At 36.8% G+C, this 17,135-nt stretch overlaps 1 long non-coding RNA gene across 1 annotated transcript; it reads right to left on the bottom strand.

Annotated features, from left to right (window-relative positions):
* Positions 1–32: 32 nt before the first annotated feature.
* LOC106956434 (uncharacterized) lies at positions 33–15,187 on the bottom strand. The gene is made up of 3 exons (XR_001426769.1): positions 15,107–15,187; positions 12,734–12,896; positions 33–701 (listed from the first exon to the last, which is right to left on the bottom strand). It is a non-coding gene; the product is annotated as an uncharacterized LOC106956434 (long non-coding RNA).
* Between the last annotated feature and the right edge of the window lie 1,948 nt (positions 15,188–17,135).

Raw genomic sequence — 17,135 nt, 5'->3', positions numbered from 1 at the left:
TATAGATTACTCACTAAAAAATACAACATGCATGTTGTGACACAGATTAAAGATTTATTGGTAATTATTGAGAAAAACTTACAAAACATATTATGTGATATGCAAGACATGGCAGACGAATAAAGCCAAATGGCACCCAGTAACATCAGTTGTGAAGAAAGTAGCATTAAAAAAGTCTCTATGGTTATGGTGCTGTAATTTTTTTTTATCCAACCATTTTCATCAAATTTCACCCAAGCCTTGGAAAATTGTGTCATCTTGTGAAAAAAGAGCCTAATCAATAAAATGCGCTTTATGTTAAGCCTAAGAGACTTCTTTGTTTTACTTTGTGTGACATACTGTCTCATGCTCTTCGTCCCAATCAGTTCACATCATTCTTCATGTCTAAAGTCCATTTAACTCAAAGGGCTCCTGTCGCGCCTATTTTTGGGCTGTTCTTTCATATTTTAGATGTGAAGGACACGTATGACTAGGGAGCAGGCCGGAACCAGGAAAAAATGTCAAAGGAGTTTAATTTTGATGTCAAAAATAGAACAATAATTTCTGCTATTGTCCATTTTTCATGCATACCAATGTCCCCAAACAAAATCAGCTTCCAGTCCTGTGGCTTGTTTTGTTGCTGTCCACTGAATCCTCCTCTTCTTTATTTCGGGTCCAGGTCCTGTGGAGACCATTATAACTGCAGAGTCTTGCTTTTGCATCTGAACAGGAAATAAACACAAAAATGCATCTTCGTTTGTGTTTCCATATTTCTAACATGATAAATATTTAGTTAAAACCAAAATAAGGTTTTCAATTAATTCCAAATGTCATTTCTTCTATGCACACCATGAATGCTATGAGCTCTGCTGGTACCTTTGAAATGAACAGCTATTTTTGCACATCTGACACAAACATCCTTTGGTAACATTTCACATATCAGGGTGAGTAGGTAGCTTAAAAATAAATGATGGTGTTTCCAGGGTTCCTTGATCTCATAGTTGAAATAAGTAGAGACTTGAAAAAGTATTTATGCGCTTTGAACCTTTCCACATTTTGCCATATTGCAATCACACTCAATGGATTTTTTTGTGGTAGATAAATAAACTGTTGCAAATTTTAAGCAGTAAAATCTGAAATGCTGGAAGTGCGTGCTTATTTAGCCTCTAATACCATTAATAAATCCAATGAGATTCATAATCAACAGTCCAATTGTGTTAATTTAAGTGTAGAATAGTTTACTAATAATATTAGATAAATGTAATAGTCTCTGAGGTTTGAGAACATCAGAGAACAAACAGCCTTATAAATTTACAGAAGGGTCAGATATATAATTATGAAGAAGCTTAAAGCAGGGTTATAATAAAATAAATACTATATCAAGCTTTGTTGGTCCTACTTAGCACTGTTCAGGCCATCTTCTGAAAATGAAAAGTGTGGCACAACAAAAAATAAATAAATACCAGGAAATTCAACTGAGAATCAGAACTAAGACTGGAAAATAATCTTCTCAGATACTCCACACTTAGTCTGACAGAGCATGAGCAGTTTGGCATTAAAGAATAGTCACAAATGTCTCTGGATGTGTGAAGATAGTCATGGCACAATTAGTGATGTAATTGGACCCAAAAGCAGGCGGGAGATAAAAAAAAAAACAAAAAAAAAACACTGATTTATTTAATTAATAAATAGCACCTTAAAAACAAGCAGAGGAAACAACAGGAGAGCTCTTAAACTATGCAGAAGACTTCAGCAAAGTGACAATGAAAACTTAAGTACTGAGAAAGATCGATTGTGGGAGTGAGGAACCCATGTGCGTAATTATCTGAATGTTCGTGGGAGGAGCAAAACAGGAAAGAGTCAAAGTGACACAAGAAAAAGTCAAAATCAATAAACTAACAAACATGGTAAGCATTATTAAACACTAAAATAGTAAATAAAACTAAAAACACAGACTAACAAACTCAAAGACCTAAGGGTTATGACAGGCAACTACGCAGTGAAAGGTGATTTTACAAAGTATTGAATCAAGTGGGCTGAACATAAATAATTCCCTATTTAAAAAATGAGGAATGCATCATTTTCCTCCCACTTCATTGGTATGCACTACTTTTTGTTGATCTGTCAAATAATACCCCGATAAAATCCATCAAACTTTTGGAAACTTAATAAGACAAAATATAAAAAATTTCAACCTTCGTTTCTGCCTTTTAAGGCTGTTTAACTGCATGCTGGTGTTAGAGAGATAAGTCCCTGTTTTGGCCCAGCTTGCCATTACCATTTCCTCATTATCTACAAGAAATAGATACATTAAACCTACAAAGCCTTTTTCCAACCCCTCCACAAATTACTGCTGGGAAGAAATCAAAGCTGCACCTGCAGAGATGTTTTCTGTAGCAGTAAATTAAATGTCACAGCTACACAAAACCTTCCCTTGCTGCCTCGTAACAGAAGCAAGCACAGACAAGAAGGGTGTAGTTATCAAAAAAAAAAAAAAAAAAGTTTTGGAACAAACTCTTGTTTGAGCCACTGACTTTTTTACAAAAGTGACAGTGAATCCAGAGACTGTGTGTGTTCAGTGAAGAGAGAGAGGAGCTGATTGAAGTGGAGAGCAGGAGGTCTAGAAGCACACAGTTTGAGACAAGATTATAAATTAGCCTCCAGTCAACTTGCAGAGTGATTAGACGTCACTTTGATCAAACACCAGCATGAAAAGTATATTATGTAAAACAAAATAAAAAATTTAAAAAAATAGTGGAAATCTGCTAAACTGTCGTTTAAGTTCACAAATTGTCAATAGAGATTTTGTTGGGCCTTTGGGACGGCAAAAACCACAACCTGTGCATCCAGTTCAAAACCAGTTTGTTCTGTTTGTGTCCAGATGTCTAGCTGTTTACTAAAGATGCAGAATTCCCTTCATTATTCTGTCCACCGTATGCAATGTACCCCAGGGGGAAAAAACTACCTCACAGAGTGATGCTACCTGGAATGATGTGTCCAGGCTTCTAGCTGTCGATTTGAAGCAAAGCTGAAACTCTCATTATTTCATACACTTAATAGTAGCTCTTCAATAGACAACGATACCTGGCACTGAAATAGCAATGCCCGGTGTTTCCACCATCATGTTTCACTGTGGGGATGTTTGGCTTATTGATGTATAGAGCTATTTTTGTTCTCCTTACAGAGCATTTTGCATGCAGCACCCAAAAATTGGGTCTCAACTGATGAGAACATCTTTGTTAAGCATAAAGCATAAAATCTTACTAAATATGTCTGGTCTGCGATATAGTGCAAATATTTTTTATTAAACTTGAAATAAGACAAAACTAACTTTCAAGTAATTTTTCAGCAAGACATAGAAGATTGCTTTAAGTCAATAATTTCTTAATATTAATGAAGAACTACTGGTACCATTGGAAGATTATTTCACTTATAACATGGGGAAAATGTTTCAAGTGAAATAATCTTCCAATGGAACAAGTACTTTTTTAAAACCAATTTTTAGGAGTTATTGACTCAAAACAATCTCCTTTATCTTACTGAAATCTTACTTTTGAAATGTTAGTTTTGTCTTATTTCAAGTTTAATAAGATATTTGCTAGAAACCAGATCAGAAATACTTGGTGATATTTTGTGTTTTTGAGGCGTTTCCTGTGTTTTCTTCAAGGATTGTTGCAAGCTGCAGGCTGCAGTCAGAGCCTCTAATGGCCGCTTTTTGGAAGATTTTCCCAGCTAAGGTTTGGATCTCTGCTCAGATTTTTCTGAGCATCAACAGGTAAAGTGAGGTATCACAAATTACTGAGTGAGCAAACCTCTTTGCTATCAATGTCATTTTACATGTTTGTGTACATCTGTCTTTTAATGCCAATCCCTGCTGATAATGCTTCATGCACAACTATGCATAGGACAAGTAGTCAAAAGTAAAAATTTTAATTAGAATAGCATAAGTATGGAGTAATACTCACTTGAGCAAGTGAGCTTTCCAAAATGCAGGTGTGTTTAAAAAGGCAGTAATTCTGCCTGGTTGCAGTTAACTCTATTATCTGAACCTAGTTTTAAATAAGTGAACAATTCTTTCAAGCATATTTCTTTTGATTACATGCTCGAAAAGAATTTGATACATTTCTGCTTTTCATTTTGATACAGTGGTTAGGAAAAAAACATCAGAAAACCTTTAAAGTGCATTTGCAGGGCAGTTTTGGCAGAAATGAGCTGAGTATAAAGTGCCAGAAGCAGCTGTTTAGCAAGCTAACTGTGACTTGAAAATAATGAAGCGTCCTCAAGTCACATCAGGCTTAAAAAGTCACAAGCCTGCGTGAGCTGGGTCAGATCTAAATGAGGTAACAGAGTCTGCGCATGACAAGAGCGTTATTTTAAAAATGCTTCAGCACTGGATCAGAACATGCAGCCAGGGCAGCTTGAATATTCCACCCTATTACAATCTCGCAACCTCTGTGAGAAATTCACATTTAAAGCCAACACTCAGGTCTAGTGTTGGAAGTGAAGACGGAGACACGGAGGATTGCTTCCTGATTGGCACAAGCTGGCACAAGCACTTTCTAAATGTAACACAACACCTTCCTAAAGAAAATTACTTTGCCACTTAATATGTGACGGAAATCTCAATCATTCTTTTTTTTATTTTCGGCTGAGGTGTCCATGCCGAACTTCCAGCCACAGAGAGGTCAACACTGAACTCTGCTGGTTACTAAAACATCTCCATATCTGCAGTGTTTTGCATTAATTATCAGTTCCAGAGACATTTTTTGAAAATTCAGGACAAGATCAGACCCAGTTGTAAGAGCCATCTTTAAAGATCAAGAGTTCATCATGAGCAGAAACAGCAAGAAACATCACTGGTCATCATTTGATGTTTGGCAGACTTATCCATTATCTGCCTCCCTCAGAGTTTCACACGTGTGGTAAAAAGAACTCCTTGGACTTAACATTGTATTTTCATAAATGCAGATGAATAAAATTGCTAAGAGGGAATACAGAGAGAAAATAAGCATTTAATGGCTTTCAACTCCTAATGTTCAGGCTCAGAGGTGAAGCTACAGTACTCGGTGTATTTGTCCCAGTTCAGCTCTCAGTCCTGAACCACTTGCTTCATGTCTTGTTCATATTCTGATGAATAAAGGCTGCTGCTGTCACAAAAACATTTTTTTAAAGAAAACTCACATTGTGCCAGTCCTTGGGCAGGACTCTAAACCTTAAGCTGCTCCCTGGTAGCAGGCCTTTTCTTGTAATTGGTGTGTGAGTGGGTGGACAAGGCGACGTCACTGTGAAGCTTTTACCATCTGCTAAGGTTATAGAAGCCGTATGAAAGAAGAGCCTATTTATCATTCAACAAATTATGTAAAGGGTTGTAATTTGCTAGCATTGTTGATGTGTGTAGAAACAGTGTGTTGTGTGCGTTTTCTTTGCTGTGATGTTGGTGAGGCCATTTAGGAGTTCTATCTTTTCACATGAAACTCCGATGTGGTGTTTTTTCGGCGGGGTTGCAATTTGAATTCATTTGCAAAATAGTTTTTTTTGTTTTATTCCTTGAATTACGCTGTGAGAAATTTTAAACAAAAGCACAACTAGCACATTTTTCTTTAAAAAGTGAGCCAGAAATTATTAAACACTGGATGATTGTGGCTGTTGTGAGTGGGATTTAATTTCTTCTTTGCTCTTATGTTTCCATTATACACCAGCTACATTAGTTAAAAAGAAAAAAAAAACATTGGTTGAGTGACTTTGGTTTTTCACCTTGTAATGCCCATTTTTCCAACAAATATTGTCAGGATCCATTGTTCTTTATGGAGCCCAAATTCTGTGCCCCTTAAAAAAATGCAATTTTAGCATTAGGAGATGGTGTGGACTGAGTTTAAGTTAAGTTGAGAGTTAGGCTTGAACTGGAAATGGCTAGGTTTAGTGTAAGTGTCAGGTTTAGGTTATAAGAAATAAATAAATAATGAATGGAAGTCAATGCAAAGTCCTTGTAAAGATAGAAAGACATATTGTGTGTGTGTGTGTGTGTGTGTGTGTGTGTGTGTGTGTGTGTGTGTGTGTGTGTGTGTGTGTGTGTGTGTGTGTGCATGCGTGTGAGTGGGTGTGTGTCTGTGTGTACGAGTGTAAGCACAGATTATTAAATGAGTAACAAATAAATAAAACTGACAAAAATAAAGATAATAGAAACAGTGATAAATAATTGCATTACTATCATTAATAATAATAATTTTAAAACATATATTTTATTCATATAAAATAAGAATATTACTATTATTATTTGTAAAAAAAAAATTTAAAAAGTCTCAATGGAGTTATTCAATTGATAACTTGTACTACTAAACACAATCACATAGTTATAATTACATAAATTCATGCAGGCCAGAGCCACCTCCGTGTTTCCATGGCTACAAAAAGTGTCCAGTTTAAGAGCTTCCTGATCCCACTTAATGGTCTAGTTTGGCCCCAGCTAACCTTTGTATTTTGGACCAATGTGTGATGATGATGATGGCTATTTGGAAATCTAATGAGTCAAATCGGGTGGATGATTGCTGCTTTGTTACCGTCAGGCGCTGATTGCCATCTCCGAGAATCATTACCATATTACACCAGTAAGTGTTGCAGATGGAAGACATGAAAAGTTGATCACATTGCTTAGGACAACCATTCTTTAAAGAGTAGACTGTTTTATAAAGGTGGTCATGTTGTTTAGCTCCTGCAGTGTCCGCAAAAAGAACAAGGCGCAATCAAAGGTGTATGGGCACCATAATCTCTGCAGAAATCAATATCTAATCAGAGCTGATCAGAAAGCAGAAGATTTTCTCCTCTCGCTTGTAGTCCATAACACCTACACATTTAGCCAAGAAAAGATTGCACTTTAAATGACTTATTAACACTGAGCAAAACATTAGTCAAAAGCTGACATGAAAGCGATGCAACAGAAAAGAAAGTCACGCCTCTACTAGCCGCAATGCAACGTAAAGGCAGAACGTGCCAAAGACATGCACAAACCAATTTCTTTGTCATTTTACTCATATCTGGGTCCATCCATTATACTTGTTTTTCCTGTGCAAAGATTACTAGCGAGGTGGAAATGATCACAGCTAAAAGTAAACAACAGCAGGGCAGAGCCTGGAAGCCTCACCAGTCCATTATTGTACATGGCACAACCAGTCATGTTCAACCCCTCTCTAAAATTACCTATTACATCAACATACATCACTGTGGAAGGTTGACCTCATGTTGTGCAATAGGTGCTTAAAATGAGCTGGCCAACCTGAGAACAACAGAAGTGTCAGGAACAATATTGGGGACAAATGAGAAGAAGCTGAGGTGAAAATCCAGCAACACTGACAGAACCCGAAAGCTTCACTACCCTTCATCTATTGCATCCAAACCTTTCTGCAAAAAGCTATGGAGGGGCAGAAAAAAAAAATACTGGATCAAGGTATTTAAGGTATTTTCAAATTATCTGGTTCACAAGGTTTAGAGGATCACAACACCTATGTAGACACTGTGATGCTGATCAAAAGTAGTCAGTAGTCAGTAACTTTGTTTTGGTTTTCTGGCAAAAAAACGATAAAATCAGTCAATCAAGACAATAATGTCAGCAACAAGGCAGTTCAAAGAGATTTAAATCACTAAAACTTCATATAATCACTTACTGTGAAACCAGTAACAAACATTACATTTTGTCATCATCAAAATGATGTGATCTATCTTTCTTGTTTTAGTGAGAACATGAGCAACAGGGTTCTAGAACAGCTGCATCTGTTGAAGAAATCAATGTGACTAAAGACAAACGCATGGATGAGTTTCCCTAGATCTTCTTGGTACATTAGTCCTTTAAGCCTGGAAATGTTCGTCAGGTGATGGAAGGCTGACTTTGTGGTTGTCTTTGTGTGTCTCTGAAGGTTCAGGTCTCAGTCCATTGCCACGTCTGATCATTGGTTTCTAGCTGTGATAACTGAAGCGGTGGGCTGATTCTAGGTTGCTCAGAAAGTTGAGTGGTTGGCAAAAAAACAGAAAATTATCTGAAAGCAAAAAGTAGTAGATTACCCGGAAATCTTTTTTTGAGCCAGCCAGAGATTTAAAGACGAGCAGCAAAAGCAGAGGAGGTGGATTAGCAGTGTTTGCCAACAACTGATGGTATCAACTAGGACACACTACTGTATCTTTTGAGCTGCGTTATTAAGTCTTCAGTCAAAGGTCTCTTCCGATTAACTGCAAGACTGATTGCTACAGGAGCAACACCATCCACAACAAATCTTATTTGGACCATTTGAGTTATTATGACAACCATCACTTTAAAGGTCTGCAAAATTATCTAGATCCTTAGTGTACATTTTGTTGTCCATTCCTTTACACTCTAGAATAAAACTAATGAAGCAGAAAGGAACCTTGCAGCAAAACAGAATAACATGCAATCACCCAATGGAGCTTAATTTCAGAGAGGAACAGTCTTTAAGAACATCTATCAGATCTGTTATCTTAATCTATGTACCAGACATTAACAAGGAAAACTGAAACCACTTCACGTAGCACAGATATTTAGTTAAATAGGAGAAGGAGAAAGGCCTGTTGAGTCTCTCTGTCAATCTAGTTTCAGCACAGCAATCTTATCCACTGCAATGTTTTGAGCCCTAAGGCAGTTACTGCATTGTTAACCGATATCCTGCATGTATTTGCAATAGTTTACATATTTAAATTTTTAACCAATAACAAGAAAGAATTAGTTTCAGTTTGAAGTTTTGTTCAGTCAGCTCAGTGCTGGAACCAATAATGATTTAACTGTTGCATCAGTGGCTCCGCAAGCAACTGAACAAATAAAATAAAGTTTAGTCCTTGTCCTTGATTTTTCCTGTAGGTTTTGTAAATCCATGTCAAGATTATTTTGAACCTTTGGAGACTTTCTGTCAATCTCAAAACCTAAAAACGCATTAACGTTAAATTGTGTGGCGCTTCTTGCTGTAGTGATGTGAGTTTTACACGAACGTCAGCTTCAAAGTAAGCAAAAGAGGCAAGTTGGAGTGTTTTTGGTTTGTCTGAGAGCAATTAGCTTCCAAGCCCACGTCTCGAGCACTCTGAACAGAAAATGATTTTCGATATTGTACGAGACAGATGGCTGGTGTTAAGGTTCATGTCTGATTTTTAATAAGGGAGAACCCATCATGATCTGTCTAAGCTCGGAAAAGAAGTGGTAGATTAGGTGGCAATCTAAACAACAGACAGCAGAAGTGGCGCATCGGGATGAATGCTCTCAACTGATTATCAGGCGAGCCTGCTTGCCTGCAGTCTGGGCTCTCTTTGCACGACTCATTAAACTGTGGCTTCCCAAAGCTACTGTAATGACCTACATCGTAGGGCATGAAATTTACTTCAGATCCAGAAATTGCAGTATTAGTCTGTCTATACAGTGAAAAGGAAAAACAACAAGCAGACGCACAGATTTCAGTAAACCTTACAAAGGTGTTCGTATCCCACTAACATTTTTAGATTTTGATTCATTTAATACTTTTAGTATTTTTTATTGAGATTTTGATCTGTCCGAAATCAATTGAGGCATTCTGGTGAAGTGGAAGGACATGATTGATGAATTTTAAGAGCTGTTGTGCTGCTGGCATTTTTAACTTAACCCCAGCAGCCTCTTTCATGTTCTCTTTATCTGTGTTGACAGTTTTCCTCCAAAAAAAAAAAAAAAAACTTTCGCTTTGGTTTGATCCAGTAGTTGCAAAGAGGATTTCTAACAGCTTTCTTTTAAAAATGTCTTTCTTCTTGTACCATTTCTGTATCTGTAGTTAAATATATATTTAATGTTTGTCCTCAGACTTATGTGATTTTTGTATTCTGATCTGCATGGTGAAATTAAATTACATGTTTCATTCTTTAAATTGTATGATTTGCTAATAAAACTGCAAGATTTACAAATTAGTCTTTTGCATTCCTTGGGAGAGCAAACTTACCTTGATCTTTTGCATCTAAAACATCAAATATATTCATTGGACAAAGAATGCACTCAGTCACTTCAGTCGCAGGATTTCCATCCTGTTACGACCGTTGACATTCTTTGAATAACTTTTCGGTTTTATCTGGTTTATCAGCTACTGTAATCCTACAAGCGTCAGAAACAAGTTTCCAGTCAGAGAGGGAAATTTTGAAGGTTAGTTTCCACTCTGTGTATGAGTTTATAGTTTAGATACAAGTCTGTGCTGGTGGGAAATGAAAAAAGTATTGAAGGAAAGATTAGTCAGAAATGTCCTGAAGGCTCTTGCAGATCATCTAATTTAAACATGATTGACTGAATGAAGTCTCCGTCTACAGTCTCTCCTTGAAATACTCAGCTCATACACTCAGAGTTACATGGTTTTGTAAGAACATTAGGCTTAACACTTCAAAGGTTTTAGTTTAAAGAAAAGTCTGTGTCCTTTCCAAGTAGATGGAAGTTGATTATTGTTAGATTGTCGGAAAACAAACTTTTTCCACATAAAAAATGGAGCTGAAAAAAAAAGAACCATTTGCTCAAACTTTTGGTACTAAGATTCTGAAAAGAATGGGGTCACTGGGGAAGATTTTCACTGGCAAATAATATTGTCAAAGAGACACCTCACTGTGTTTCCATTACAAATGTGAGGAAAATGTTGATATTACCCTAATGTAAAAAAAAAAAAACCACAACTTCACAGTTGAGGTTCAATAAGAAAACATGCTGTACCCCTTCCTGTTGTCTTCTTTGTCTTTTCCACCAATAGTTGCATCTGGTTGTTGATCATGTGACCTGTGTGATGGGAAAAGTGTTTCCATTGCAGTTTTGTGAAATATACTAATTATGATATAGCCAAAAAAATCACCTCATCCTAGCACACATTTTTTAACAAAAAAAATGTGTCTTTTCAAAATTGGCATGTTTCCAACAAGCACATTTACTTTTGTAATTCCAATTTCCACAATTATATGGTCAATGGAAATGCAACTATTGAGCACTGAGCTGTATGTTGCTGCCATTTTTGATGTGACAAAGTGATACAATTGGAGAAGATGCCTCAATCATGTGCAGCGTTGAACTGAAGTATCTATTTCAGGGTACAAGCCAGATCCACTAACATTACCTCAACAGGTAAGAATGAAAACAGATTTGTGATTATGTTTGTCTGTCATGTCATTTTAAGAGCTAAATTCCCTGACTCTGCACCAAATACTTTGGATTTCTGGGATGTAAATAGCCACAAATCAACCAAGAAATTGCTCACATTTACCCAACTTGCCCTGAAGTAACAGCTCTGACTGATGCAGGTTTCCGGAAGATGGAGAGCTAAGAAAAGCTATGGGAAGCAGCTGTCAGAAGGGAAGGTTTTTGTGCTAGCTCGTCATCCATTGCACTGCAGTGAGCATTTCAGACCAGAGCTTAGACAGGTCAGTCAGTCATGATCAAACCTGCAGCTGTTGCTTCAGTCTTCCTTTTTTCCCCAACTCTTCGACACAAGGTTGTGTGTAACTGTTGCTACAATTCAATGTGGACGATTCTTAAAGAAATATAAAATTATCTTTAATCCTTCGTCTTAGCCTGTGGCTTCTCTGACCTCAAAGAAGACTCAGGTGACCCAGTCACTGGATCATCGCTCCCGGCTTATCCCAGAGGCTAGCTCCTGCCTGTGACCAATGTTGTGAATAATATGTGATAGCTCTGCTTCAAAACAGCTGTGAGCATCATGACCCCGGGCCACCTCCACCCTCTGTCACTCTTGCACAGACTCATGTTCACATACGGACAAACACATGCCAGTACTGAATCTGAGTCCTGCAAACAAATACACACAAATAGTTGCTAAAATAAACATGTTGACATTTTCAGAGGAGTGGTCATCTGGAAGATCTGAGTGAAGAACTGGAAGTTTGACATCCCAGCTCAGTTTTTAGTAAGGTAAAAACAAACCCAAGCTTTTAACTCTTTTTGAGATGCTGGTTTTAATGTTTTGTTTGTTGTTTTCATTAATTATTATAAATTTGCTTGTACGTGTTTTTAGTGTATAGTGCTTTGGCCAACAGAACATTTGTACATTGGTATTTATTTTTTTTAGATTATTATCAGACCTTTTGTCCCTTGGTTTGTTTGTTTTTTGCATCTTATTAATGCGTGTCTGTGTTAACTAGTCTTTCACTAAGTTTCCTGATTATTTTTGTCATTTCAGCCTCTGCCAGAGTACATAAGCTTATCGGTTTGATTGTTTTTTGATGGCTTTTTCTGTTAAACTCTAGCTGGTTCCTTGTCCCACTCCTTCTTACTGTTTTCTAACTTATTCTTTTGTTTTGTTTTACATCTCAACCAATCAGATTTCACATTCCCAATCAGGCGTTGAAAAGTCCTAAAATGAGCCAGTGTTGTTTACACGTATGTAAGGAATAGAGTGGGTCTCATTAGGAATACACTACAATAAACTTCTTAACTAGTCTGTATATTAAAAGTCATACCATTTATCCACACATCAATGAAAAGATATTGAATGGATTCAGAATGATAAACCGCAATGTTGACACAATCGCAATTTAATGATTAAAACAATCTTACCAGTAATCCAACTAATGCATTTCAGTCACCAAAATATAAACAAATATGAAATTTAAGTTCTAAAAGGAGGATTCTGAAGTTCTGAAGAAAATTCAAATTGAGGAAGACCTTTAAGTCCAGCAGCCTCTGTGGTCCAGAAACTTCCTTAATTACAGGACGGGACAGTAGTTTCTACAGCTGGATAAGGTGGTTGCTTACTTTTTTTTGAACAACTTGAGTTTCTGCTCTGGGTTCAGTACGGCAGAACTTGTCTTCCTCTCTCAGCTGGAGGAAATGTCAGCCTTGCCTTCAGAGCCGCTCTGACCCTCTGAGGCTGGGGGGCTGATGGATGTCAGGCAGCTGCTCTCTTTGTGATCCAGAACTGAATTGTGAGCAATTAAAAGAAAACTTTCTTGGTGGATTATCTCTGTTTCAATTACATGACAGAATAAACAAACACACTTACAAGAAATAAAGACTTGCTCTAGAATAAGTGAGAAAGACTTGTCTTTGTAGTCTATTCTCTTTCCCAGTCTTTTCACACTTTTCTTTGCACCAACACAGAATTGAAAGCTCAAAGAAGTCATCCAATTATGGTAACATCAACATTATCTGACATGTGTGTGTAGAAATAATTTATAATAGCAGCTTCATGATCAAACACATTATATTTGGACAATTTTAAGAGCGCAGTCTGTGGAATAAAAGCTTAGTTTAACTGAATTGTCGCAATGAAAAGCCTTTAAATCCAGTTAAACCTTAGTTATTCAAGCAGCTGACACTTTTAGACTTAACACAATCTTTTAATTTTACCAACTCTTGAGACAATTTTTTTAGCCTGGCAGGCAAAGTCCTTACTCAAATCTGATTGAGCATATATGCTAAGGGACTAACATAAAAGAGTGACGCCAAGGAGCCCTTCTGACTTCAAATAGCTATAGTTCAGAGATAAATCATCATTATACAGCTGGGAATGTGCAAAACTCTGATCAGCAATTATAAGACTTTCATTGCTGCAACGGAAAGAAAATCTCCCACTATGCACATTAAGTTTTTTTTTATTTTCTTACTTCATTTCTTCTTCTAAGATGCTAATTCCCCACTTTGCTTTTAGTGTTTAGTAATGCATTAAGCAGTTCTTTACCCAAACACATTCCTGTAATCTCCTTAGATGTTTGCTCTGCTTGATTTGACCCTTCTTAAAGAGACCAATATCTTTTCCATGACCACAGGATGTGTCTTTCCACATGGTTGTTTAAGAAATGAAAAGCTACTGATTACATCAGTTGGGGTTAAATAACTTTTTCCCAGCTGGAAAATAATCACCAATGCAGTAATTATCCAACAGGAGGCTCATAGTTGCAGTTTTTGCTGCACAATTCAAGCTTCCCAAGATAATTTCTTGTCCCTGCTGATTGAGGGACGCTGTGTACCTAAATTTGCATTGTTGAAATACAGGGCACATTGTTATTTGGATGGAACAGGACAAATGAAGAAGTGGCTGTGCCTCAGAACAGTGCAAGTTTTCCACCTGTCAGAAATAAAAAGAGGAATTCTTTTAATGTTTCCACCTTTTTGATCTGTCTCTTTTGTGTTAGCACCTGTCAACGCCGCTGGCCTTTAATCTCTCAAAACTCAAAGGAGTTAGAGACTGATGACATTTAGTGTCTGGGAGACATTCTTAAAGTCCCCTTCAGCTTCCATTCTTTATGGCGTTTCTGCCTCAGTTCTGATTATCACTACTGAAGAAAAAAACTGAAAGTGTTGCAATGTGATACAATTTACTTTGACTATGACTCAGTCTGACTATGACCTGGAGATTTTCATGCTTGTCTTCTTTTACTACAATGACCATATAATATGTGTAGAGTGTGGCTTAAAACTGGCTTTTTGACTAATGTATGAACACCATCTAGAAAAATGACTTCCAATCTGGACAACTCCAGCCTGGACTTGAGTTTTAACTTCTCATCTTTCACCTGGAAACATAGGAAGACATTTTCTTCCACAAAAATATTAATCAGACAGATAAATCTATGACACTGCATATTTTGGCTTAGTCCAATATCAAGTAGAAACGGATACAGATACTTCATTTTGGGTTTGAAGTTCTATTATTGTTTTAATAAAACATTATTATGTCTTTTACATAAAAACTAACCACAAAACTGAAAACAGTGTAACGCTCCTTCAATTTTGTGTCTTTTTATCGAGCTTCACACAAAGGAAGCCATTGCTTCTCAGCGAATTTCATAACAGTAAGGTTTCTCTGGTTTTTGCAATAACGCATAGAGAAATATTAATTTTACAAATAAAGAGACCAAAATTATGTATTTTTTATGTGGGAACCGTCTCAAAAGGGGCAAAATACAATATGTTAAAAATGAATCCAGTAGTCTTTCAGCTATTTCTCAGCTAACTCAACATAAACACAGTCAACTAGCATTAACATTAAGTAGCCTCCAAAAATATGTCCTGTTTTCTACACAGCACTAATCACAAACTGTATAACGTGACTCACTAATTGACTCTCGATTAAATAACCCCTTAAAGGTAACTAATCTATATGCATCAAAATAATTTTTTACTGACCTGTTATAGAAAAGACGAGACATACAAGTTGAGCTTCTTTAGCATCTATCAGGAAGCTTTATTCTTCTTCTGTGTGCCCAACCTTCTCGATGCCAGGCGCCTCCTACCGGTTGTATGTGGAATCTTACTGAATAACTGAAATAACACTAAAGAATTTATTACAACGAGAAATTAAGGATAGAAAAATAAAAATAATAATGTGGTGCCTATTTTTATACTTAGTGTTTTCATTACTTATAGTAGCTTGTTTTCACCACTCTACACTTGTCCATAATTTCTTTCATGGGCGGTTACATTTTCTCCTGAATTACTGTGTCGGGCTGTTTTCCTTTCTTATTTATAAATTTTCACAATAAAATGTGTCTGGTTGTTTGATTTGTTTCGTTATGTTTGAAAATGGGACATTTTGTAAAACCACAAAGCGTTGAAATATTCCAGAAGAGCTGTCAAAACACTGCACTTTATTTCACTGCATCGTTACTCATTTAAATGCCAATGCTTTCCGTTATTACAAGCAACTTTCATCTCCACAAACATTTTGCCATAAATACAATTTAGTTCATTCAATCACACATTTTCAACCTAGAAACCATCAACTTTAACACTGACATTTATGCTCCTTCCACTGAATACACATTTACATTAAAATGCAGCTCAAAGGAGAAAGACAGAATGAGGGGGTGCAGCTGCAGGTTGGTGTCCAGTGGAATACAGATGCAAGCAGATTGCTGCAAAATCAAGCAACAAGTTCAGACGAAAGATCCTGACATCTTCATTATTAAGAACAGGCATACGATGTCTTCAGGAAATTGAAAACAGCTCTGTATATTAAAAAGCATACGTGGGAGCTGTTTGGATGATGGAATCTGGTACTGAACTTTAAAAAAAAAAACATGTTAAAATGTAGTAATCTTAAAATGTGACACATATAGCATGCATGAACATAAAGAGGCTGTGCAGAAGCATGACTTTTTACCTCAGAAGAGCCACTGTGACATTTTTATGCACATAACGATGCCATGAAGTAAAGATTCAGAAAGTTGTAGAAAGAGTTTGCTTCACTAAAATTGACAGTCTGAGAGTAATTTTTCTGTGTGTCCTGTGTAATTACATTTAGTGGGTTTCCCAACCAGTTCCTCTTCCACACTGCTTATTTCCATTTAAATTACCTATTTACATAGGAATAAATGAACCGTAAACCATTTCTTTTAGCTGCAAAAATGCCTGTTCGCTTATTCACATTTACGTTTTGGTTGATTCTAAATATCTTTGCACATCTAAAGAGGATTCATTTAAAGACTTTCACATCCAAATTCAGCAGAGTATAAACAGTAAAATGCTGCCCCCTTGCGGTAAAATATCCATATGGCAACAGGAGGTTAAACCTCCTCATCAAGTGTACATTACTTCGTGCCTTATCTTTCAAAATGAGGTCTACATCTTTTAGGCCTTTTTAATGGAAAGCATTGTTTTTTTCTAAATGTAGCGCTTAAGGGAAGAAAAATTTTTCACATTTTTAACAGACCAGAACATCACCTTGTACCCCTAACTTATGCTGAGCCACAGCTCTTTACCATTTTCACCCTGACAAGAACATGAATGTAAATCGATTCCAGTGATGCTGGTTGTGTGGACCGGCCGGCTTCATTTCCTCCAGGGTCTGGAATCAATGAGGCAAAAATGGAGCTTTAAGTGTCCTGAAGGAGCTGAAACCGACGGACCCTGACGACTCGGATGATTAATGAGGGGAGCTTCTGCTGAACAAGCACATCGTCTCTCAAATGACACACATGGTTGAGTTCACCGTGGCTGAGGAGCACAAATGTGTTCAGCAAAGTTAGTCCCAGTGACATGTTTACCTACCTGCCAAGTGGAAAAAATAAAGCTTTTTTTTTTTTTTTTACTGAAATACTGCTTGTCCCCTTAGGCTGAATATAAAGGTCACCGTTAGCAAGGGCCTGGTTAAGTTATTTGTGCAACAGGTTTTTGGGGAAAACAACAGCACACAGATTTAAAAGCAGTTTTTTTT

Source organism: Poecilia latipinna, unplaced genomic scaffold, assembly GCF_001443285.1.
Source record: "Poecilia latipinna isolate Pla-1442-1.1 unplaced genomic scaffold, P_latipinna-1.0 Scaffold817, whole genome shotgun sequence".
NCBI classification, from domain to species: Eukaryota; Metazoa; Chordata; class Actinopteri; order Cyprinodontiformes; family Poeciliidae; genus Poecilia; species Poecilia latipinna.
This window is presented reverse-complemented; position numbering and strand designations above follow the sequence as displayed.